Raw genomic sequence first — 24,974 nt, forward strand, 5'->3', positions numbered from 1 at the left:
GCTTAGCCCGGGCGTGTGCATAACACTTATTTGGTTCGTTTTTCGGAACTGCACCTAATGGAGAAACAACTGCATCAACAATTGGCAAACAATTAAAGGGGCCGACCATGCGACCTAACCCCACTTCCTTCTTCAATTTCTCAGAAACCACCCACAAATATTCTAAAGCTGAGCGCAAATTATTTAAAGAAAATGGAAATTGATGTTCTGGAGGAGGAATTCTAAAACCCTCCAAAAAACCCTTATAAAGCCTCTCAGCTTTTTCCCTATAAGTGTATCTATTTAGAAAGGGGGCCATCGCGAGATGGTTCACTGGAGTCTCCCCCTTGATTAGCCCCAGCCGCACCCCTGCCCTTTCCTTTCTTAAAACATTTAACTGCCCCATGTGACGTTCCACTACAGTGCGAGCACACGTGCCTAAACTTGCAGTTGGTCCCGTATTTGCACTGCCCGTGGTTAAACTGCCAGCACGCTCCCATTTTGTCTTTTGCTCCTTGCTCTCCATATCACGACACCCCTGATGAACCTGCGTGGCTCCCAATGCTGTTATTCCCAGGAAAGGACTAAGGATTGTCCGTGTCTAGAAGGAGCCATTACTTTTAACAATAGTCCTATGTCCTTCTGATCCCACCTAATGCTCGGCCGCACTGCTTTTCTTTGTCTGAACTGCTCATCATATCTCAGCCAAGCCTGCCGTCCATAAATTCGATGTGCCTCCCCAATCACGTCCATATAACAAAACAAACCCGAGCAGTTATCAGGCGCCTTCTCCCCAATGACACTAGCTAAGGTTGCAAACGCCTGTAACCAATTAGCTAAAGTTTGTGGTATAAACCGCCACCTCCACTTTTCCTCCTCCTCCTTCTTACTGCCATCCTTTCTGGCATTGTTGAGGTTAAATTTTTCAAGAGGCAAAACCGAATTTTTTTTTAACATTCGTCTTTTCAAATTTTCTCTTTTACCTCCTTCTTTAAGTGTCACCCCAACGGCCCCTTGAAAGAAACCTATACCTCCCCCTTTGCTCTATCATCGACCTTAATAGCATTCGCTTTTTCCTTTTCAGTTTGATTGGGCAATGACCCACTCGCATACGTGCCACCACCCCACCTATCTCACCACCACCTCCGGAGATACGCCCAACCCCCACCAGAACCACCTTCCAAAATCTGGGGCATTCTGTTCAGCAGGTCCCTGACCACCGGACCCTCTGCTGTACTCAGACCCCCCTTCCTTTCTACACCTGGACTTTATTCCCTCCCTCACACCCCCTTACCTAACAGCATGTTGAAACAGACAAGACAGAGAATCATACTCACAAGGCTGCCCGGGCACTATGATCCCACCAGCCATACTTCCAGCATCCTGACAATCCATCTCCTCTTCCATCACCTCCCCCTGGTTGGATTCCATGCCACCAGAAGGATTGGCAACCCCTACTGGCACACGTGGACCTTAAGTTGGCCTCTGTCTGCACCTGCCAGCTGCAGGCCCCCTGCAAGGCCCATCCACGCTGGTGCCTGCCGCTTCTGTAGGTCCTCGGCGTTGGGTAGAGCCAAGCCGCCCGCCCGCCCGCTCAGGTACTTTCACCTGGTTGCCGTCGCTGTCTGCTGCTCCTTCTGGCATCAGGAGCATCGCCAGGTGCGTCCACTGCTGATGATCCGGGTCCTGAGGGCCTAGAAGCGGAAGGCAGCGGCTCCGGTACAGGCTGCGGCCTTCCCACTCCCGCCTCAGCGGGCCTGCTGTGAGGATTCCTGCAGGGCCATGAGCGACGAGCGGAAGCTGAGCTCTTGTATTCACCGCCCTCAGGGTCCCCGGTGGGACTCCTCAGCCATCGCCTGCTCCATGGCATGAATTCGAGGATTAGCCTCTCCAGGAGCCTCGCTCTCCTGGCCTGCCTCTTGGCCTCCTCATCACGGGCTGGGGCTCCGACGCACATGGTGGAATGCTGCTCCCGCAGCCATGCATCACCCCTCAGTCCTGCCTCTGTCCGCAGCTGTTGGAGCATGGCCTCCATGAGGTAGTTTAATGGTGAGGGAGGGGAACACGTGTTAACTTTACACACCCAGCAGTCTAATATGGCCACTTTTCCCACACTTTTTTTTTAAATACTCTCCTACCTTCCTCCCTTCCTCCCACCAGTTTCCCTGCATTGTTCCAAATTATCCCTCCCAGCCAATTCCAGTCATGAGGGTCTTTCCCTTAACTTGTACAATCTCCAGCCCCTTTCTGGATCACTGCTCAGTCAATGCCAACGCTGGAGTGAATGAGGTCAGTGCTGGGGCAGGTTACTAACAGCCAATGCTGTGTATTGGGCGGGCAGAAGGCAGAGCTGCACCATTGAGCCAAGCAGTGCCAGCTCTGGTTGTGAGTTTAGAAAAGAAAGCACAGGGAGTTGCCCAGTCTGGAGAGCAGCATGTAAACAAAAAGGGTAAAGAAAATGAAATTAAATTAAATAGGTAGGAACGAAAGGTAGAGACCAAAACATTTTTTATTTGCCAGGTGGAGAGTGGCGGTGGCGGTCGGCTGCCAGGTGGAGAGTGGCGGTCGGCTGCCGGGTGGAGAGTGGCGGTCGGCTGCCGGGTGGAGAGTGGCGGTGGGGGTCGGCTGCGAGATGGAGAGTGGCGGTGGTGGTCGGCTGCCAGGTGGAGAGTGGCGGTGGTGGTCAGCTGCCAGGTGGAGAGTGGCGGTGGTGGTCGGCTGCCAGGTGGAGAGTGGCAAGGGTATTCTGCCCCCAGGTGGAGAGTGGCGGCGGTGTTCTGCCTATATAGTGGAGATAAAACACAATAATGTTGTAGCGCATTTCAGTCACAAGATGTCAAGCCTGTCAGTGCTCAGATCATACACTGCATCAATTTTTTCTGCATGGCTGTCGTCCCAGAAGGAAGCCTCTTCTAAAGATGATGCACAAAAAAGCCTGCAAACACTTTTCTGAAAACAAGCAGACTAAGGACATGGATTGCTGAAACCAAGTCCTGTGTTCTGGTGAGACCAAGATAAACTTATTTGGCTCAGATGTTGTCAAGCGTGTGTGGTGGCTAACAGGTGATAAGTACAAAGACAAGTGTGTCCTGCCTACAGTCAAGCATGGTGGTGGGAGTGTCATAGTTTCATGCTGCATGAGTGCTGCTGGCTGTGGGGAGCTACAGTTCATTGACGGAACCATGAATGCCAATATGTACTGTGACATAATGAAGCAGAGCATGATCCCCTCCCTTCGGAAGCCGAACCGCAGGGCAGTATTCCAACATAATGACCTCAAACACACCTCCAAGACGACCGCTGCCTTGCTAAAGAAACTGAGGGTAAAGGTGTTGGACTGGCCAAGCATGTCTCCAGACCTAAACCCTGTGAGGCATGCTGAAACAGAAGGTGGAGAAGCTCAAGGTCTCTATCATCCACCAGCTCCGTGATGTCATCATGGTGGAGTGGAAGAGGATTCCAGTGGCCACCTGTGAAGCTCTGGTGACCATCATGCCCAAGAGAGCTAAGTGTTTGAAAATAATGGTGGCCACACAAAATATTGACACTTTGGGCACAATTTGGCCACTCACTCAGGGGTGTACTCCCCTTTGTTGCCAGCGGTTTATACATTAGTGGCTGTATGAGATATTTAGAGGGCACACCAAATTTACACTGTTATACAAGCTCTACACCAGGGGTCTCAAACTCGGCTGGGTATATGGGCCGCACATGGAAAAAATTTGAATTTGGGGGGCCGCATTCTTTGTTCAATGAGACATTTTTAGTGATACCATTTTTTTTTTGTATACACCTTTTGAACATTTTTTCCGTGTTTATTTTTTTATAGCTTGGGTCGTTATGGATGTGGTGATAATAAACGTGCACTTTTTTGTGTTTACTTTAGTTTACATATAAAACAGCATTTTTAGTGCCCAATATTTTTTCATGCTTTATTTTTATTTTTTAGATTTTTACAATTTTGTTTCCCCCAATTGGCCACATTCAGTAATATTGTCTTACAATTAGCATCATATAGTAATAATGGCAAACATCTTGTAGTAATGTTCCCCATCCAAGTCCCCATCTTGAACTAATGTGCCCCATCCAGGTCCCCATCCTGTGGCTATGTGCCTCATCCAGGTCTCCATCTTGTGGCTATGTGCCCCATCCAGGTCCACATCCTGTGGCTATGTGCCCCATCCCGGTCCCCATCCTGTGCCTATGTGCCCCATCCCGGTCCCCATCTTGTGGCTATGTGCCCCATCCAGGTCCCCATCCTGTGGCTATGTGCCCCATCCAGATCCCCATCCTGTGGCTATGTGCCCCATCCAGGTCCCCATCCTGTGGCTATGTGCCCCATCCCGGTCCCCATCTTGTGGCTATGTGCCCCATCCAGGTCCCCATCCTGTGGCTATGTGCCCCATCCCGGTCCCCATCTTGTGGCTATGTGCCCCATCCCGGTCCCCATCTTGTGGCTATGTGCCCCCATCCAGGTCCCCATCTTGTGGCTATGTGCCCCATCCAGGTCCCCATCTTGTGGCTATGTGCCCCCATCCAGGTCCCCATCCTGTGGCTATGTGCCCCCATCCAGGTCCACATCCTGTGGCTATGTGCCCCATCCAGGTCCACATCCTGTGGCTATGTGCCCCATCCAGGTCCACATCCTGTGGCTATGTGCCCCATCCCGGTCCACATCCTGTGGCTATGTGCCCCATCCCGGTCCCCATCTTGTGGCTATGTGCCCCATCCAGGTCCCCATCCTGTGGCTATGTGCCCCATCCAGGTCCCCATCCTGTGGCTATGTGCCCCATCCAGGTCCCCTCTTGTGGCTATGTGCCCCATCCAGGTCCCCTCTTGTGGCTATGTGCCCCCTGTTCTTCACACACATAAAATAGAAAAAAAAAAAGATGATTCTCACCTGTCCTCCGTTCCCTCGGCGGCCTTCCTGCAGATGTGGCCCGCAGGCACCACAGAGTCAGACCCCTTGACGATCCCGACCTGGTCCAGGAGGAGCCGCCGACAGCAGCGCTGAATTGCCGCACAGAGACTGTCTCCCAGCACTGCATTTTCAATGTCAGCCGCCGGCCAATCAGAGGCCAGCAGCTGATAGCTGCGTATGGCAATGATGTCATACTCGCTGCGCCGACACGCAGATATCAGCTGCTGGCCTCTGATTGGCCGGCGGCTGGCATTGGAAATGCAGTGCTGGGAAACAGTCTCTGTGCGGCAATGCAGCGCTGCTGTCGGCGGCTCCTCCTGGACCAGGTCGGGATCGTCAAGGGGTCTGTGCCTGCGGGCCGCATAAAGCAGCCTCAGGGGCCGCATGGGGCCCGCGGGCCGCGTGTTTGAGACCCCTGCTCTACACTGACTACTTTACATTATATCAAAGTGTCAAATCTTCAGTGTTGTCCCATGAAAAGATAATATAAAATATTTACAAAAATGAGGGGTGTACTTACTTTGTGATATACTGTATCCCCAAAGATCAGCTGTTCTAAGCTGTTCTAGGACCTGATCCGCATTGTCTGGTGAAGATCGCTTTACATTGACTGGGACCCCGTATTGTAACTCTATTCAATGTGTTTATAATAGGCCGGAGCTTATAATAGCTGATCGGTGGGGGTGCCGGGTGTTGGACCCCCACTAATCTGATATTGATGACATATATTAAGCATAGGTAATCAATATCTTGCGATGTGACAGGACAACCCCTTTAAGTAACAGACGAACAATATTTTTACGTTTCTTAATATTTAACCATCCTGATTAATAATGATTAAATTATTAACTACATAGTTTGCTAGAACTACAAGGACGTCACGATTTTGCAGAAAAAAAATTAAGTAAATGCCTGTAAAATTATGTGGTCATTGGAAACTGCATACACTGTAAAAATGTTTGTTATAATAACTGTTCACTTAAAAGGGCCCAAAATCATAATTATGTATGAAAAAAATTAAGACCATATTTATTTGTGTATGCCAATTCAACTCATATTTAACTCTCCCCCTTATAGCAAATCCCCCTCATGTTTCATCCCATGGCTCCAATGCTGTCAGTCGAGCATGCGCCCTGCTGTCTCTAAAATTCTCCATAGACTGTTTGGCCGAGTATAAATGGTGAGCTGGCCTGAAGCACCAAGGAGAAGCCGTGTGCTGCTGGGAAATAAATGTGGGAAGAATAGGACGGTCCACTCAGCCCTGTTAAGCTGGATACCCGGAGGGGCTGAGGGAGAATAAAAAAAACTCACAAAAGATGCAAAAAAGAAATCTCCTGTTGGGCCTTTCTGTATATTAACAATAACTATACAGATCTGGAGCTTTGTGTAAAACATTGTCATTGGGGGAATGATGTGTTAAATGCCCAAATGCAGACAAAGAACAGCAGACATAGAAAACTGTTTCAGATCCACATTGACAACCATGAATTATACCAGCTAGTTATAAGTTAGTAAAAGTTTAGGGTACTAGAAATGTCAATCTTAAAGCTGGAGGCAACATATTACAGAATGACGGTGAGACCTGGGGGTGACATGTAAGAAAGGATCTTGTATACCCACTGCTTTACATTCTGCAGCAGAAATAGAAGAAGAAGGATCGAAGCCTAAAAGAAAGATAGAAACAAGGTAACATGAGTGTTAAGAAAAGCATCCTCCATTCCCAGAGATCCCATGATATTGAGTGCACTCGCTTACTCTACATCCTCCATTCCCAGAGATCCCATGATATTGAGTGCACTCACTTACTCTACATCCTCCATTCCCAGAGATCCCATGATATTGAGTGGACTCACTTACTCTACATCCTCCATTCCCAGAGATCCCATGATATTGAGTGCTCTCGCTTTCTCTACATCCTCCATTCCCAGAGATCCCATGATATTGAGTGCACTTGCTTACTCTACATCCTCCATTCCCAGAGATCCCATGATATTGAGTGCACTCACTTACTCTACATCCTCCATTCCCAGAGATCCCATGATATTGAGTGCTCTCGCTTTCTCTACATCCTCCATTCCCAGAGATCCCATGATATTGAGTGCACTCGCTTACTCTACATCCTCCATTCCCAGAGATCCCATGATATTGAGTGTACTCGCTTACTCTACATCCTCCATTCCCAGAGATACCAATGATATTGAGTGCACTCACTTACTCAATATGATGGGATCTCTGGGAATGGAGGATGTAGAGTGCACTCGCTTACTCTGCATCCTCCATTCCCAGAGATCCCATAATATTGAGTGCACTCGCTTACTCTGCATCCTCCATTCCCAGAGATCCCATAATATTGAGTGCACTCGCTTACTCTACATTCTCCATTCCCAGAGATCCCATGATATTGAGTGCACTTGCTTACTCTACATCCTCCATTCTCAGAGATCCCATGATATTGAGTGCACTTGCTTACTCTACATCCTCCATTCCCAGAGATCCCATGATATTGAGTGCACTTGCTTACTCTACATCCTCCATTCTCAGAGATCCCATGATATTGAGTGCAGTCACTTAATCTACAAACACGTCCAGAAGACTCATGAAATATGAGCGGATCTCCTGATCTTCTGACACAGTAGGTAAGTAGCACAGTTTATAGTCTGTCCTGGTCAACATCCGAATGAATGGAAGTGCCCAGTACTGCAGCTTGCACCATTCAAGAGAATAAAGCCGCCATCGATTAACTCTTTACGGACATTCATTATACATGTACGGCGCAAGTTGATAGCGGGTGTATGCATCAGGTTCCACATGTGCCCGTCTCCTGGAGGTATTGTATTCATGCATATACATACTATTGGCTGTTGTCTTATTTATAAGCTTATGCACTTTATTTCTGTTTATATGTAATATTCCCTACAGAGACTGAGTCTGCATCTTTAGCTGATCTCTTTCCTTTCTTGTTGTCCCTCACAGTGTGCGGCTCTTTTTTACTCTATTACTATTTATCTTATGTGAATCCTGATTCAAATAAAGGTTTCTTATATTTAACATTGTTGTGGTTGGTTAGTTTAGGGGCTGTGCCCACCAGCCTGCCCATCAGCCGTATCCACCTGCCTGCCTGTCTACCAGCCGTGCCAGACAGTCTTTGCCAAGTCTACCATTCCTGCCTCCTGTCCCTTGGGGCTAAGCTGCCATCTACCCAATGTCAGTCCTGGTGTAGCACCTGGTCCAGCCTCCCTCGTTTCTCCTCGGATCTCAGTTCCGTCAGCGGCCGTGCCCGTGCATCTGAGGTGGGACTTGGTGAGGCACCTGGTCAGGCCCCTCAGGCTCTCCTCAGATCACAGCACAGTGGTTCCACCATCCAGTCCGCTACATGATCTAGAAGGTTCGCTCAGTAATCTCTGCTCTTACCTGCTCCTGATGGTCTTCACCTTCTTCCTCCTCTGGATTTTGGTGGTCTTGTCCCTACAATACATGAAACATATTATCTCATGTAAATGTGCAGTAACGGGGGATTTGGATCTGTAAAGGTTCGTTCTCAGTAGTGCGACAGACAGAGGAAATTCCCCTGTTTCTTACTCCAACCCAAATACTTTCTAAGCAAAATTTCTCTATTCCTCCATCACAAAGATAAAGGGGTCTCCCAGGATTAGAATACTGATGACCAATTGTTAGGATCTGCCCCAAATACTATGGAAGCAGACATCTGGATCCAGATGGAGACCCCACTGATTAGCTGACCCTGACTGTTACCTAGTAGCGGCCATGCAGATCGGGGTCCGCTGAATCTCTATGATGTAGCGGGCTGCCTGCTCCTATTGAACAGACCCGTCTTAGTCCTCGGCTAGTCTGAACGAAGACCTATAGCATAAGGGGAGGGGTCCCTAAAAGAACTAAGGACTGGAACAAAAATGGGACACTTCCTAAACAGAGAAGTTGTTGCAGAACACAAAAAGACAAACTGACAAAAAACTACTAGAGGTCCCAGAAGGACCAAGCGAACTGACAGAGAAAGGCACAGAAGCACCTGGCTAGCAAAACAGTCAAACAACACTGAAGTCCAGCACAGCCAAAAGTGTGGAGCTGGAATATAAAGGCAGATGGTCACGTGACCGCAAAACACAAGATGGAAAAAACAAACAGGAGGGGTTTTTTTATGAGGATCCTCCGGAGCCTCCGGGCCAAGCTCTATCTGGAAACCTCTTGTGGAAAGCTCTAACAAGCCTAGGAGCAGAGACATCATCTGCCCTTACCCAGGAGTTATCTTCAGGCCTGAAACCCTTCCAGGAGACAAGATACTGTAATCTCCCTCTATGCCATCTAGAATTCAAGATACGAGAAATGTCATATTCGCAGTCTTCCACCACAGGAGGAACTGTGACAGTGGCATCCCTATCTGATACATCAACCTTTTTCAACAAGGAAACATAAAACACAGGATTAATCTTCCAGGAAGTAGGGACATCCAACCTAACAGCAGACGGATTAACAACCTGAAGCACTTTAAATAGACCCACTTTAAATGGACAACCAAACCATGTCACTCACAGTAAACAAAACCTCCTTACGTTTCCTGTCAAAATACTTCTTGGACTTCTTATTAGCCTCTTGAAGGTTGCAACGTACATTAGTCCAAACTCTTTCCAAATCACTGGAAAAATTCTCCTCCTCTGGCACAGCCGACCCCAATTTGGAGAACGAACCCAAAGACGGATGTCTCCCAGTACAACAAAAAAACGGAGAACACCCAGCAGAGGAGGATGTATGATTGTTAAGAGCAAATTCTGCGAGAGGCAGAAACTCAGACTACCCCTCTTGATTGTCTGCCACAAAACAACGCAAAAACTGTTCAACATCCTGGTTCTTTCTTTCAGTCTGTCCATTAGACTCAGGATGATACCCAGACGAAAATGACAAATGGACTCCCAAGCTGTCACAAAAAGCACGCCAAAAGTGAGCCACAAACTGAGGTCCTCTATCAGAAACAATATCTGTGGGAACGCCATGACAATCTCCTTAACAAACGCCTTAGCGAGTGTCTTGGCGCAGGGCAACTTAATGAATGGAACCAAATGACACATCTGGCAGATCAGTAATAAAATCCATTGTGAGATGCGTCCAAGGCGCACTAGGAACCTCCATAGGGCAAAGCAACCCCGCAGCAGGAGTATGTAAAGCCTTTGACCTAGCACACACAGTACACTGACGCACCCACTTGATGACTTCCTTCTGCCATCCAGGCCACCAAAAACTGTGACTGATAAGTCTCTTAGCCTCAGAAATTCCTGGATGACCTGCCAACAGAGACTCATGACACTCCACAAACAAATCTCTCCTAAAGGCTCTAGGCACTAACAACCTCCCATGGGGAGTGTTAGATGGAGCATCATCTTGCGCTTTCAGAATCCCATTCTCCAAAACGGAGTTCAATGCTGTCATAACTCCTTTCCGTAAAATGCTCTCCTCCTCCTCGGCACCGACCGTAGGAGAGAAGCTGCGAGATAAAGCATCGGCTTTAACATTCTTAGTACCAGGGATATAGGTGACAGAAAAATGAAACCGAGAAAAAAAAAGTGCCCACCTTGCTTGACGGGCATTCAAGCGCTTGGCTGTATCCAGATAGATCAAATTCTTATGATCTGTGAAAACCTGAATAGGAAATCTAGCGCCTTCCAAAAAATGACGCCAATGTTCAAACGCGAGTTTAATAGCCAGCAACTCCCGATTTCCAACATCATAATTCAGTTCGGTTTCCGAAAAATTTTTCAAAAAGAAGGCACAAGGATGTACTCCATCCCTGTTCTCCTGACACAAAACTGCTCCGACCCCCACCGATGAAGCATCGACCTCGACCAAAAAAGGCTTGGTCTCATCAGGCTACATAAGGATAGGGGCAGAACTGAACCTCTCTTTGAGATACTTAAACGCTTCAATGGCCTCAGTAGTCCACTGGACCGTATACGCACCTTTCCTGGTGAGATCGGTTAGATGCTTACAGAGAAAGGCACAGAAGCACCTGCTAGCAAAACAGTCAAACAACACTGAAGTCCAGCACAACCAAAAGGGCGGAGCTGGAATATAAAGGCAGATGGTCACGTGATCGCAAAACACAAGATGGAAAAAACAAACAGGAGGGTTCTAACGAAAACCTCTTCCAGAGTGCTCTGGACCTCAGACTTGGCCAAAGGTTCACCCTCCAACAAGACAATGACCCTAAGCACACACCTAAAATAACAAAGGAGTGGCTTCAGAACAACTCTGTGACCATTCTTGACTGGCCCAGCCAGAGCCCTGACCTAAACCCAATTGAGCATCTCTGGAGAGACCTGAAAATGGCTGTCCACCAATGTTCACCATCCAACCTGACGGAACTGGAGAGGATCTGCAAGAAAGAATGGCAGAGGATCCCCAAATCCACATGTGAAAAACTTGTTGCATCATTCCCAAGAAGACTCATGGCTGTACTAGCTCAAAAGAGTGCTTCTACTCAATACTGAGCAAAGGGTCTGAATACTTATGACATTGTGATATTTCAGTTTTTCTTTAATAAATTTACAAAAAATTATACATTTCTGTTTTTCTCAGTCAAGATGGGGTGCAGAGTGTACTTTAATGAGAAAAAAAAATAATGAACTTTTTAAAATTTACAAAATGGCTGCAATGAAAGAAAGTGAAAAATTTAAAGGGGTCTGAATACTTTCTGTACCCACTGTATATACTGTGCAATACACACACTATATACTGTATACATACACATTATATACATATACACACACTATATAATACATATATACAGTTGAAATCAGAAGTTTACATACACTATATAAAAAGACACATGAATGTTTTTCTCAATATCTGACATGAAATCAGAATAAACCTTTCCAGTTTTAGGTCAATTAGGATTACCATAATTTTTAATATTTGCCAAATGCCAGAATAATGAGAGAGAGAATGTTTTAAGGCATTTTTATTACTTACTGCAAAGTCAAAAGTTTACATACACTAAGATTACTATGCCTTTAAACAATTCTGGACTGCCCTTGTGATGTCATGTGTTTGGAAGCGTCTGTTTTTTTGGCAACATCCGAGTTAATTAGAGACACACCTGTGGATGTATTTTAATGCACACCTGAAACACACTGCTGCTTTGTGTAGCATCATGGGAAAGTGTAAAGAAATCAGCCAAGATATCAGGAAGAGAATTGTGCACTTACACAAGTCTGGCTCATCCTTGCGTACAATTTCAAGATACCTGAAAGTGCCTCGCTCATCTGTACAATTATACGCAAGTACAAACAAGATGGGAATGTCCAGCCATCATACCGCTCAGGAAAGAGACGGGTTCTGTGTCCCAGAGGTGAGCGTGCTTTGGTCCGCCATGTGCATATCAACCCAAGTATAAAAGCAAAAGACCTTGTGAAGAAGATGGCGGAAGCTGGTAAGATTGTGTCAATAACCACAGTGAAACGAGTACTGTATGAACATGGGCTGAAAGGCCACTCTGCCAGGAAGAAGCCATTACTCCAAATGAAACATAAAAAAGCCAGATTAATGTTTGCAAATGTACACAGGTACAAAGACCTTAATTTTTGGAGACATGTCCTGTGGACTGATGAAACTAAAATGGAACTTTTTGGGCATAATGACTATCGTTACATTTGGAGGAAAAAGGGAGAAACTTGGAAGCCTAAGAACACCATCCCAACTGTGAAACACGGGTGTGTCAATTGTTATGGAGTTGTTTTGCTGCAGGAGGGACTGGTGCAGTTCACAAAATAGATGGCATCATGAGAAAAGAAGATTATGTGGCAATACTGAAGCAACATCTCAAGACATCAGTCAGGAAGCTAAAGCTTGGGCGGAAATGGGTCTTCCAAATGAACAATGACCAGAAGCATACTGCCAAAATGGTAACAAAGTGGCACAAGTATAACAAAGTCAACGTTTTGGAGTGGCCATCACAAAGCCCTGATCTCAATCCTACTGAAAATTTATGGGCAAAGTTGAAAAGACAGGTGCGAGCAAGAAGACCTACGAACCTGGATCAGTTACACCAGTTTTGTCAGGAGGAATGGGCCCAAATTCCGACCAATTATTGTGAGAAGCTTGTGGAAGGATATCCCAAACGTTTGACCCAAGTAATTCAGTTTAAGGGCAACTGTACCAAATACTAATGAAATGTATGTAAGCTTTTGACTTTGCAGCAAGTAATAAAAATGCCTTAAAACATTCTCTCTCTCGCATTATTCTGGCATTTGGAGGTAAATATTAAAATTTATGGTAATCCTAATAGACCTAAAAAGGGAAAGGTTTCTTCTGATTTCATGTGGGATATTGAGAAAAACATGCATATGTGTCTTTTTTATAGTGTATGTAAACTTCTGGTTTCAACTGTACATACACACTCTATATACTGTATACATACAGTGAAGGAAATAATTATTTGATCCCTTGCTGTTTTTGTAAGTTTGCACACTGACAAAGACATGAACAGTCAATAATTTTAAGGGTAGGTTCATTTTAATATTGAGACATAGAATATAAAAAAAAAAAACACAAAAAAAACAAACAAGAAAATCACATTGTATAAATTAGATACATTTTTTTGCATTTTGCAGTGAGAAATAAATATTTGATCCCTCTGGCAAACAACACTCAATACTTGGTGGCAAAACCCTTGTTGGCAGCACAGCAGTCAGATGTTTTTTGTAGTTGATGATGAGGGTTGTGCACATGTCAGGAGGAATTTTGGTCCACTCCTCTTCGCAGATCATCTCTAAATCATTCAGATTTTGAGGCTGTCGCTTGGCAACTCGGAGCTTCAGCTCCCTCCATAAGTTTTCTATGGGATTAAGGTCTGGAGACTGGCTAGGCCAATCCATGACCTCACTGTGCTTCTTTTTGAGCCACTCCTTTGTTGCCTTGGAAGTATGTTTTGGATCATTGTCTTGCTGGAAGACCCAGCCACGACCCATTTTTAATGTCCTGGCGGAGGGAAGGAGGTTGTCGCTCAGGATTTTACGGTACATGGCTCCATCCATTCTCCCATTGATGCGGTGAAGTAGTCCTGTGCCCTTAGCAGAGAAACACCCCCAAAACATAATGTTTCCACCTCCAAGCTTGACAGTGGGGACGGTGTTCTTTGGGTCATAGGCAGAATTTCTCTTCCTCCAAACACAGCGCGTTGAGTTAATGCCAAAGAGCTTAATTTTTGTCTCATCTGATCACATAACCTTCTCCCAATAACTCACAGAATTATCCAGGTGTTCATTGGCAAACTTCAGACGGGCCTGCACATGTGCCTTCTTGAGCAGGGGGACCTTGTGGACACTGCAGGACTTTAAACCTTTAAAGGTGTAATGTGTTACCAATGTTTTTTTTGGTGACTGTGGTCCCAGCGGCCTTGAGATCATTAACAAGTTCCCCCCCCCGTGTAATTTTAGACTGATCTCTCACCTTCCTCATGATCAAGGATACCCCACGAGGTGAGATTTTGCATGGTGCCCCAGGTCGATGTCGATTGACAGTCATTTGTATTTCTTCCATTTTCTTCCTATTGCACCAACAGTTGTCTCCTTCTCACCCAGCGTCTTACTTATGGTTTTGTAGCCCATTCCAGCTTTGTGCAGGTCTATGATCTTGTCCCTGACATCCTTAGAAAGCTCTTTGGTCTTGCCCATGTTGTAGAGGTTAGAGTCTGACTGATTAATTGAGTCTGTGGACAGGAGTCTTTTATACAGGTGACTATGTAAGACAGCTGTCTTTAATGCAGGTAACGAGTTGATTAGGAGCGTCTAACTGGTCTCTAGGAGCCAGAACTCATAATGGTTTGTAGGGGATCAAATACTTATTTCTCACTGCAAAATGCAAATAAATTTATCTAATTTATGCAATGTGATTTTCTTTGGATATTCTATCTCTCAATGTTAAAATTAACCTACCCTTAAAATTATAGACTGTTCATGTCTTTGTCAGTGGGTAAACTTACAAAAACAGCAAGGGATCAAATACTTATTTAACCCACTGTACAAATACTACATATATATATATACACACTATATACTGTATACATATGTACTGTATACATACACACTAATATACTGTATACATATACACACACTATATACTAAAAAAAGCCACAGAAAACTAACAGATTAAGTCAGTAAAACAAGTCAGTATGGATGTAATAAAGTAAAATAAACCTTTATTGAAGTACATGGATGTGGGGGACATACAAAAGAAGAAGGGGGTGCATATCATAAATATAAAATGGTAAAGTGATATAAAAAAAGGAAAGTTGTATAGGGAATCACGCTGCTGGGTGAGAATTCACCAGTATGAAATATCGTGTCAACTTTATAGTCTAGGTATAAAAATATGTGACTCTGCAAAACCTCTTACTGTCGCTTACTTACTTGTCTGGACTATTGCATCTCTCTACTACTCGGTCTCCCACTTACTAAACTTTCCCCTCTCCAATCTATCCTTAATCCAACAGCCAGGATCATATTCCTTTCCAACCACTACACCGATGCCTCTACTCTGTGCCAGTCATTGCACTGGTTACCCATCTACTACAGAATCCAGAATACAGAAACAGTGTAGCTGTGGACTAAATGTAAGAATTGTTAATCTATGAATGTAGTTATTAGGATTTTTGATGAGCATTGATGCCAGGAGTGGACACAGACAGAAAAGTGCCCCATGCTAGAATATTATATGGGCTTTTGTAGTCCAATAGCTCATCATAATGCATCATTCTACCTACTATGGAGATGAAAGTGCCCCCCTAAGCTCTGGGGCCCCTGTGTATCTACAGAGGCTGCACCAATGGTATGTCCACTTCTGATTTGTGCCTTCCCAATCCATCTCAAATATTAAGCCATCATATTAAATGAGCAACATCACACAAGAAAGTTCTATTGAGAACTGTAACTGTTGTTGCAAGAGAACTTGCAGCAGAATGTCCATCTGCCTCTAGCTGCTCCATCCTCCTCTTCCTCCCCCCTCTCCATAGAATTTAATAAGCACCAACTGTCATCTCCTATCTCAGTAATTGGAAAATCAATCTTCACTGAATACCACATCTGCTGGAAGTTTGTTTCAAGCATCTATTACCTTGAGTAGAATAATATTTTCTAACATTGAGTATTTTGGGGAAGGTGAGAAGCAATGTAAATGGGAGGTATAGAAGGTAAACGGAAACATGAAACAAACGGTTAAAGGGTGCTGATATTTCTAGACTCTTCCATCACTGTATGATTGGTGGGGAGTGAACTCTGGGACCCAGTACTAAGACTGCAGAATACAGACTGCTGATTCTGGTGGGCTGGGGAGCACAGGCTGCTGATTCTGGGGGGCAGGGGAGCACAGGCTGCTGATTCTGGGGGGCAGGGGAGCACAGGCTGCTGATTCTGGGGGGCAGGGGAGCACAGGCTGCTGATTCTGGGGGGGCAGGGGAGCACAGGCTGCTGATTCTGGGGGGGCAGGGGAGCACAGGCTGCTGATTCTGGGGGGGCAGGGGAGCACAGGCTGCTGATTCTGGGGGGGCAGGGGAGCACAGACTGACGATTCTGGGGGGCAGGGGAGCACAGACTGACGATTCTGGGGGGCAGGGGAGCACAGACTGACGATTCTGGGGGGCAGGGGAGCACAGACTGACGATTCTGGGGGGCAGGGGAGCACAGACTGACGATTCTGGGGGGCAGGGGAGCACAGACTGACGATTCTGGGGGGCAGGGGAGCACAGACTGACGATTCTGGGGGGCAGGGGAGCACAGACTGACGATTCTGGGGGGCAGGGGAGCACAGACTGACGATTCTGGGGGGCAGGGGAGCACAGACTGACGATTCTGGGGGGCAGGGGAGCACAGACTGACGATTCTGGGGGGCAGGGGAGCACAGACTGACGATTCTGGGGTGCAGGGGAGCACAGACTGACGATTCTGGGGTGCAGGGGAGCACAGACTGACATTATCTCATCTATAACATTAGCTTTAATTAGCGCAATAAATCTCAGCACTTACAGAGACTGCTGGATTTTCTCCAAGATTTTTATCTTCTGTTGAATCTCTTCTTTTAGGAAGTTTATATTCTCTTCCCTATTGTACATAGAAAATATATCTGATATTGAAATCTACAAATGCCAGTAATTATTAAGATGTTCAGCAGTATTAGTGACCATGACACATGTGGTAAATTCCTCCCCTTCTCCCTCCATTCTAGGTCCTTTCTTTGACAACAGTTTTACATTTACTATCTTCCACTGTTAAAGGGAATCTGACAGCAAGTATTTTGCTATTTAATATGGGAGCAGCCTGATATAGGGTCAGAGACCCTGATTCCAGCAATGTCACTTACTGGGTTGCTTGCTGTAGGTTTAATAAAATCAGTGTTTTCTCAGCAGGAAATTATCACTAGAGGACTAGTTGTTACTTGTCATTTAGGCCTTCTGTTCTGTATAATTCCATTCCCACCATTGATTAGCAGCTTTCTGTAAATCAGTGATGTGGGCAGGTTATACAGGGCTCAGCATTCAGAGCACTGCTAGATCTGCAGCAGAGAAAACAGTGATTGTATTAAACCTGTAGCAAGCAGCCCAGCAATTGACACATTGCTGGAATTGTTGCTTCTAGATGGGGTAGTCAAAAACTGGTGATAGATTCCCTTTAATGCCAGGATCACACGACCATAGATTCTCTCATCCGAGAGAATCGGGCTGATTATGCTAATGACACTCTGATTAAACTCTGATCTGAATGTCAGCATAGTGTGATCTGACGTTCTCGGATGAGAGAATAGGAGCTCACTGTGAGGAGAAGATGGAGAACAAAATTTCTCAATTTTTTCTATTGTGTGAGTCTGCAGAAATCAGACTGCACTCAACTGTCATCCAAGTGCAGTCTGATGTTTTCCATGCACCCATAGACTTGAATGGGTGAGTGGCATCTGATTTCAGAGTGAATTGCAGCCTGCTGTGATTCTTTTCACTAACCGATATTTTTTTTTTTTTTCACTGACAGAATCGGTCACCAGCACTGCTCCTTAGAATAACATTGGTCCGAGTGCTATGTGATAAAAATTCAGATGGCACTTGTCCGGTGTATACGGCAGTGAGAGCAAGGCCTAAATGCTAAAGTTCTGTCGCTCAGCAGATGCCAATAGAAGGCTTTTCTGTATGGGGATACATAGAGATCTAAGAAGATTATTAGCAGAAAAAGACCTTGTGGTCCATCTTGTCTATATTATTTCCCTTTTTTAAATTTACAATAGATGATTGATTGTTTATTCCAGACATAATTAATTTACTTTACTGGTGATTTTCTAACTATATACCAGAAAGTGAATATTGCAAACATTGATGGCAAAAAATGGCATTATTGCAGTTGTTTGGGATTTTGTCGTCTGCAGCCTCCATACATTATAATACACTGCAGGCTGCTCAGTGCTGTTCACTTGGAAAACTGACAGATGAGCTCTGTATACAGATCCCTACAGAAATCACATGTCATTTCTTTCTAAAGAAACTATACTACAATAGTGGCTTGTGTGTTTTCTCCTGGTAGCCATTTAGCTCATTAAAGAAGCACTCTTCCCATCAAAGTGTTTATCCTCTTAATTTATATCATATTATATATCACTGTGTACTTACAATTGCTCATTTTGCCTTTCTACCCTGTTAATTTTTCTGTCTTCCATTAGGTCTAAGACATCACGTGATTGAAAACTGACTGAGTCCTTCTAAGCTCTATGTAGAAACAGGAGGTCAATTTTCTACTGCACAAATCATGAATCACTGCAAAAGTATATGACGGGAGAAGGAGGAGCCGCTATGTCAGGACACAGGAGTGGAAGAGGGGAATGAGTTGTGCAGGAGCAAGAGTAGGTTGACTCACTCGGCTTCTTAAAGAGGCAGTCACAGGAATTATTTCTGTTTAACGTACGGCTGATTTATTGCAGTCCTCATAAATCACATCACCAGAAAACGTAAATACAGCAGCAGTAGGTAAAACATAAAACAAGTCCATACAATAGTGCTGTTTAGCCCACCTGGCTTAAAGTTCAGCGTCCATGTCCTTTAGCCAAGGAATTCACATGAAGAGACCTGCAATCTCCATATTTCCAGTATTTCTGCTACAAACAGCTCAGAGATCTCACCTCCAGCCCACCACACACTAAATGCTATGCAATGTTTTTTTTTTCTATCCACCCAGTTCCTCCCTTTCTACAGGTGCTTTAATCACCCTAGGACTAAGATGGTGGTTTAACCTACTCGTGTGCTGGAAACTTTTCACTATGCACAATCACTGCAGCTATCAATATCAGTGCTACACATCTCTCTCTCCAGTAACCTGCTAGTGACTCTGTCACATATTCCTCCGCTCTGCCCAAAGCCGTTGGTTTTGGCACCTTCAGTCACCAAACAGGGGAGTCTAAACTGGCATTTGCGTTACTATGCAGCTTCCCAGGCCTGTATTCACATGAAAGATTACATTTTTCCTTCTTTTTCCCGATGGTACTCTTCTTTGGGTTTATGGTAAACCCCACTTTCCTCAGCGCATCCAGCATGGCCGGGACCTTCTGCAGATGACTTCCCCAATCCGGGCTGAATACCATAATATCATCGAGGCAAGCTGTGGCATACTTTTTGTGAGGGGCTAAGATCCGGTCTATGGCCCTCCGGAAGGTAGCTGGGTCTCTTTGCAGGCCCAATGGGCTTCTGGTATACTTGAAACCACCATCAGGTGAAAATGAGGTCGTCTTCTTCTTGGCACTTTGATAGAAGATTTGCCAGCAACCCTTCGTCAGGTCCAGGGAGGTGATGTATCTGGCTGAACCTAGCTTCGATCTGAGTTCATCGTTGCGGGGTATCGGATACGCGTAAATTTTAGCTCCTTCCTTCCAAATCACCTTGCGGCGGTCTTAGGGAGTTCTATACGACCTCTGGTTCACCTGCACATGTGGCACCATCAGGATTCCCCGTTCACCAACCTGCGTACGTTTTGGTAGCTCCGAAAACAGGTCCCGGTTCTGCTGAAGAAGTTCCCAACACTGTTGTTTCTAGGCTGGTGACAGTGTTTCTGCCACAGAGATGCCAATAATGTCACCTTCTGGTCTGTCCAGCCCACATGGCGTTTCAACTTGGTTTCTCTGTTGCCCTGCTTTGACGGATAGCTGCATGAGAGGATTTTGGAATAGAGAGGTGGTTGCGGTTAACTGGCAGGTGAACAGGACTTGCAATATTTTAGGATTTCACGATGACATCTGGGCCAATAGTACCTCTGCATGACCCTTTGTTGAGTTTTGTCCACCCCCAGATGGCCACCCAAAACATGTGAATGGGATCTGTCCAACACCCTTTGTCTATAGAGTGCTGGCACCAATAATTGCTCCACTATCTCCTCCCTCACCTTTGTAACTCGGTACAATAAGTCCCCCCTCAACATAAATAGGGAAACCTGGTGTCCGCCCCTGACTCTTAAGCTATGCTGTTTATGACAGTTACCTTATTGAACGCTTCTTTTAGTGAAAGGTCTCTATGTAGGGTGAGCCCCAATTTTTGTCTGGTCACCCCTATCTCAGGAATGTCTGCCTCAGGGAATACTACTTTCTCTTGAGTTTGCATTACACAGAATGGAAATCAATCAGACTGGAGTTGGTGAGACTTTTTTTTAGGGCCAACCCGTTTCTTACCCGAGTAATCCAGGTCTCTGCCCCTCCCCCACAAGTCCCAAAACAACACAAAGTCCCGGGCCTATGATGATTGGATGCAACAAATCCGGGACCACGCCGACCTCATGGGACTCAGTACCTCGGGCAGTCTCAATGACCACTTTGGGCACCGGATAGTCTTTAGCATCCCTGTGAATGCATCGGACGCCAACCTTCTTCACAGGGATCAAAAGGAGGGGGAGTGTGTCCCTCACAAGGGTCACCAAACCTCCCGAGTCCAGTAGTCCAGTCATTTGCCGGCCATTCACTGTTACAGGACAAGCTTGCGGCCCCTTGCTGGTTGGACAATTGACATTGCAAGATGGATATGCATAGAAGAAACTTTGGCGTTCCATGCTATAGTTCAAATGAACTCAGTGGACAGGGGACAATGGGCTGCTATATGACCTGGACCGTGACATCTCCAGAAAATTACATCCCCCGATGAGGGTCTTGGCATGACCTCTGTCACACCCATGGATTTTGGACGCGCCATCTCTTTTTTAACTTCCGCCCTCAAGTATGGAATGGGTTGTCTCCCAACAGACCCTTCAACACCCTGATACCTGTCGACCAGTTCAACTAAGTCATCGGCGTTCTGGGGATCTCCCTGAGCAACCCAGGTCTGCATCGGGCTTGGAAGAGAGTGCACAAAGCGGTCCATTACAACTCGCTCCACCATCTGCGCTGGGGTCGAGGGCTCTGGTTGCAACCACTTTTGGATGAGGTGCAGCAGATCAAACATTTGGGGGCGAGGGGGTTTGTCACGGTGATATGCCCAGCGATGGACCTGTTGTACCCTGACAGATATTGTCACCCCCAAGCGCGCCAAACTTTCTGTTTTAAATTTTTCATATTCTTTGGCATCCTGTAAAGCCAAATCATAGAAGGCCTTTTGTGGCTTCCCCGTTAAGTATGGCGCCAGGACTTCCCCCACTGCTCTGGCGGGAGTTTCTCTCTATCGGCAATCCTTTCAAAAATGGTTTAAAAGGCCTCTGTGTCATCACCCGGGGTCAATTTCTGCAAGGCTCTCCTCACCGCCTTCTGGACAGAGAAATCATCAGCTGACACTAGAGTCAGAGCCTCTGCATTGCCACGAACCGCCTCTGTGAGTAAATCAATCTGCTGCTGTTGTCGACTCTGCTGCTGGCACTGCTGCTGCTGTTGGAGCTGTTCCATAAGCAGCTTACTTGTCTCCTGTTGCTGCTCCCGATGCTGCTGCAGCTGTTGCAGGTGTTGCTGGTGTCGCTGGTGTTGGCTTTGGACCAGGTGCTTGATCATCTCCTCCATTTTGTCTGAACGCTGTTCAATGCTCATAGCCGCCTTCACCAGTCTGTCCACAGCCCTCACACTTGCTTCCTGGGGATCTTGCCTGCACTTCTAACACCAATTGTAGTAGGTTGATTCACTCGGCTTCTTAAGGAGGCAGTCACAGGAACTATTGCTGTTTAAAGTACGGCTGATTTATTGCAGTCCTCATAAATCACATCACCAGAAAACGTAAATTCAACTTTTGTCCAGCAGAAGGTAAAACATAAAACAACAAGTCCTTACAATAGTGCTGTTTAGCCCACCTGGCTTAAAGTTCAGCGTCCATGTCCTTTAGCAAAGGAATTCACATCATGAGACCTGCAATCTCCATATTTCCAGCATGTATGCCACAAACAGCTCAGAGATCTCACCTCCAGCCCACCACACACTAAATGCTCTGCAAGGCTGGGTTTTCTATCCACCTAGTTCCTCCCTTTCTACAGGTGCTTTAATCACCCTAGGACTAAGATGGTGGTTTAACCTACTCGTGTGCTGGAAACTTTTCACTATGCACAATCACTGCAGCTATCAATATCAGTGCTACACATCTCTCTCTCCAGTAATCTGCTAGTGACTCTGTCACACTACATAGAGCAGTGTACACCACTGTACAATGAGAAGAAAGACTCTTACCTGGGATTTCCATTTGCAGCTGAAAAACAAACAACAATTTACAATTAGATTTGTTGAAGTATTTAATAAAAGTCCCTCGGTTGCAGCGGACGACTTATTTTTAGGCCGTATTGACATTAATTTTTTTCTCATCTGCACAAAACTAAACCAACTAATTATCATTAGTGCACTGCTTTCAATTTTCATCTTTTTTTTTCAGTCTGTTCATCCATTTTGACTATCAGTATGTCATCCCTTTCTATTGTATGGAAAAAAAAGCTGATGGAAATTTCCCAAGTCTTTCCTAGTAGTCAGTCAATGGGTGAGTGTGATCCACAATTCGCCCCAAAGCTGACATGTTACCAGCTCCATAGAATATAAGGGCCAGTGATAAAAGCTGACAGCACACCTGGTACATAAACATACAGTACAGACCAAAAGTTTGGACACACCTTCTCATTTAAAGATTTTTCTGTATTTTCATGACTATGAAAATTGTACATTTACACTGAAGGCATCAAAACTATGAATTAACACATGTGGAATTATATACTTAACAAAAAAGTGTGAAACAACTGAAAATATGTCTTATATTCTAGGTTCTTCAAAGTAGCCACCTTTTGCTTTGATGACTGCTTTGCACACTCTTGGCATTCTCTTGATGAGCTTCAAGAGGTAGTCACCGGAAATGGTCTTCCAACAATCTTGAAGGAGTTCCCAGAGATGCTTAGCACTTGTTGGCCCTTTTGCCTTCACTCTGCGGTCCAGCTCACCCCAAACCATCTCGATTGGGTTCAGGTCTGGTGACTGTGGAGGCCAGGTCATCTGGCGTAGCACCCCATCACTCTCCCTCTTGGTCAAATAGCCCTTACACAGCCTGGAGGTGTGTTTGGGGTCATTGTCCTGTTGAAAAATAAATGATGGTCCAACTAAACGCAAACCGGATGGAATAACATGCCGCTGAAAGATGCTGTGGTAGCCATGCTGGCTCAGTATGCCTTCAATTTTGAATAAATCCCCAACAGTGTCACCAGCAAAGCACCCCCACACCATCACACCTCCTCCTCCATGCTTCACAGTGGGAACCAGGCATGTAGAGTCCATACGTTCACCTTTTCTGCATCGCACAAAGACACGGTGGTTGGAACCAAAGATCTCAAATTTGGACTCATCAGATCAAAGCACAGATTTCCACTGGTCTAATGTCCATTTGACGCGCCCCCTGGGCCGTGGGGTACTCAGCAGCCAGGCCTCTGTGTCTGCTGGTATGGGGAATATGACGGTGGCTGGCCCGGTCCGTGACCCAGGGCGGTCAGTAAAAAAGGGGGAAATTTATAGGGGATTTGGAAAGTTCATGACGCCACCTGTGGATTGCGGCTAAAGGGTGCCACCGCTGCGGAGCTGTCCTCTGGAGCTGGTGTTACGGCAGCAGGGGTGGTGTGGCTCTCCACAGGTAGAGCTGGCTCCAGGGCAGTGTAAGGCGGTGTGGGTTGTAATGGATGGTGGTGCAGGGGAGAGGCGGCAGGACGGTCCCGGAGGAAAGACGGACACTCACACGGAGGTAAGCTTCAGTACCTTTACTGGTGATGCTGCAAGCACGGTCCAGGGTACTCCGGGCGAAGGGCACACTTTTGGACTCTCCCCAGTGAGCGGGTATAGGGCCTCCTGATCCGTGGCTTTACTCGCTAAGCTTCTGACTTGCCTGGAGCTAGGCCTAGCTTGGTTACTGTCTCTCTTTGCACCTGCTGACCTGGTGGTAGGGCCTTCTCTTTGAAGATCACTCTCCCTGGACGCTGGGGCCTCCGTGACTCCTAGCCCTGGTACTGCAATCAGCATTTGGTGAACCTGGGACCTGTAGTCCTCCAGGGGTTCCGGTGATTCCTACTGGGTGTAAAGAGTCCCTGTAGGCGCGACCCAGTGTCCGGTATACAGTACAGACCAAAAGTTTGGACACACTTTCTCATTTAAAGATTTTTCTGTATTTTCATGACTATGAAAATTGTACATTCACACTGAAGGCATCAAAACTATGAATTAACACGTGTGGAATTATATACGTAACAAAAAAGTGTAAAACAACTGAAAATATGTCTTATATTCTAGGTTCTTCAAAGTAGCCACCTTTTGCTTTGATGACTGCTTTGCATACTCTTGGCATTCTCTTGATGAGCTTCAAGAAGTAGTCACCGGAAATGGTCTTCCAACATTCTTGAAGGAGTTCCCAGAGATGCTTAGCACTTGTTGGCCCTTTTGCCTTCACTCTGCGGTCCAGCTCACCCCAAACCATCTCGATTGGGTTCAGGTCTGGTGACTGTGGAGGCCAGGTCATCTGGCGTAGCACCCCATCACTCTCCTTCTTGGTCAAATAGCCCTTACACAGCCTAGAGGTGTGTTTGGGGTCATTGTCCTGTTGAAAAATAAATGATGGTCCAACTAAACG

General features: G+C 45.9%; 2 long non-coding RNA genes across 2 annotated transcripts in view; both read right to left on the bottom strand.

Moving 5' to 3' along the window:
- Nucleotides 1-2,470: 2,470 nt before the first annotated feature.
- Nucleotides 2,471-6,566, bottom strand: LOC141152911 (uncharacterized). Its single transcript, XR_012247192.1, has 2 exons — nt 6,521-6,566; nt 2,471-2,760 (listed from the first exon to the last, which is right to left on the bottom strand). It is a non-coding gene; the product is annotated as an uncharacterized lncRNA (long non-coding RNA).
- Nucleotides 6,567-22,548: 15,982 nt separating this feature from the next.
- The window catches only part of LOC141152912 (uncharacterized), a 32,500-nt gene continuing 30,074 nt past the window's right edge, over nt 22,549-24,974 (bottom strand). The window contains exon 4 of the long non-coding RNA XR_012247193.1: nt 22,549-22,574. This is a non-coding gene — a long non-coding RNA (uncharacterized lncRNA). The remainder of the gene's footprint in view (nt 22,575-24,974) is intronic.

This window comes from Phyllobates terribilis, unplaced genomic scaffold (assembly GCF_046119375.1).
Source record: "Phyllobates terribilis strain yellow unplaced genomic scaffold, ASM4611937v1 Scaffold_7__3_contigs__length_470593459, whole genome shotgun sequence".
In the NCBI taxonomy this organism is placed as follows: Eukaryota; Metazoa; Chordata; class Amphibia; order Anura; family Dendrobatidae; genus Phyllobates; species Phyllobates terribilis.